This window comes from Trachymyrmex septentrionalis, unplaced genomic scaffold, assembly GCF_001594115.1.
Source record: "Trachymyrmex septentrionalis isolate Tsep2-gDNA-1 unplaced genomic scaffold, Tsep1.0 scaffold121, whole genome shotgun sequence".
Lineage (NCBI taxonomy): Eukaryota > Metazoa > Arthropoda > Insecta > Hymenoptera > Formicidae > Trachymyrmex > Trachymyrmex septentrionalis.
The window spans coordinates 247751-249391 of NW_017304341.1; the positions used below are offsets into that span (position 1 = coordinate 247751).

The following is a 1641-nucleotide window of genomic DNA, read 5'->3' on the forward strand; positions in this document are numbered from 1 at the left end:
CGTAGAGGAATTAAGACGATCTTCAATTATTAACGATCGAATCGGATGACTTAAGACAAAATTATTTCTACCAAACCGCGACCTTATTATCGTTATAATCGATGGCAATTATTAACGCAATGTGCAAAGTTCGTACAAAACGCTAACTTAATTTACATTTACGCGCGTGTGTAATCTTCTAAGAAGAAAAGCGAGGAATTATCGTTCGCATTGGGAATATAGAGACGAGAGGTACCTTCCGGGAATAATACAAGTTTATAGTAAACACGATGCGGCGCGGCGGACGAACGAAAGTATGGCTCGCAGGATGGTAATTAGAATTTGTGAGAACGCGAGCGCCGCGCTTATCCGGTAATTTGCGCGGATAGTTGGAGCGTTTTACCTGCGCAGTCGTGGTCTTTACGCGTAATCAAATTACTCGTTTTATGGCATGATTTATGTAACTCAAGCCGGCGCGTCGTCGACGTGCACTTTTTTTCTCCACGTGCAAAAGTCGCGAATTCGCGCACGACGAAAGCGCACGTTATCGCCGACATCTCGCAAAAGTCAATCCGAGAGGCAGGCAGCATCCCAGGATAGGGATTGAAACCGGTATAATTTCAAGCTCAGTTCAGATTTCGATGATACAGACGTACGAGAAAACTAATCTGCATGTTTGTTTGCAATAGTAAAATTATTTATCGGAATTATATGTATTTGAAGTCGATTTTTTTTTTCGCGACCTCGAGTTAATATTTTTTTATTAACCTTCATCTACTCGAATCTAATTGTCCCAAAATGTAATTCATTTTTCTACTACGTTAATATTTTATTTAAAAGCTTTTTTCCCGATATTTCTTAACTTCGTCTATCAATGTAAGATCGTTTCTTCTGTAAAAAGTTGTTTACTTTTTAGAGCTTTTTAATTATATTGATCCAAACGATATGACAGATACTTTAGACAGAGCAGCAGGATTAACATTATCGAGAAATGTAAAGCTAGAGGTGAGATAGACGGTAATATGTTATTTATAAAGTTGGCAATTATTCACAAATAAATATTATTTTGCAGTAAATAATACTGGCCAATTAATCATGTATATTTTCAGTGTGTCAAAACTGTTAATAATACTTTTGATATTCAAAATAAAAGATCAATCGGCCAGTACTAGTATTAAATTTCTATAACGGACATATATTCGTTCGCTTCAATGAGTCTCTGACGTTTGTATATAAGCGGTTGTCAACAATATCGCACAATGCAATTAAAATACAATGTTAACGAAACGGTGCTTTTAATTATGCAGCAGCAAGAGAGACTTCCTTAATAACTACTCTGCCAAAGGGACGGTCTGTTCTCCAGGCTTTCTCGGTACATCGCAAAAATTACCGAAATGTTATCTACCATTCGTGGTATTTAAATTACTTTTAAAATATCAAATGGATGGCTGTAAATATCGTTGCAGCGATCTCTCGCCGGTGTTGGATGCAGGACAAGAGTGCCCTTTGGATTACATGGCGGAGGAGGCGACGTCGTCCATTTGAGAGAAACGATCGTGTGTTACGTAAGAGAAGGCGGTATGGAGACGCTGATGGCATAAAGACCGATTCACACACACACACACACACACACACACACACACACACACACACACACACACA

General features: G+C 38.5%; 1 protein-coding gene across 2 annotated transcripts in view; it reads left to right on the plus strand.

Moving 5' to 3' along the window:
* LOC108754864 (transcription factor Ken 2) overlaps window positions 1-1641 on the plus strand; it is a 33702-nt gene that overhangs the window by 18486 nt on the left and 13575 nt on the right. The window lies entirely within an intron of this gene.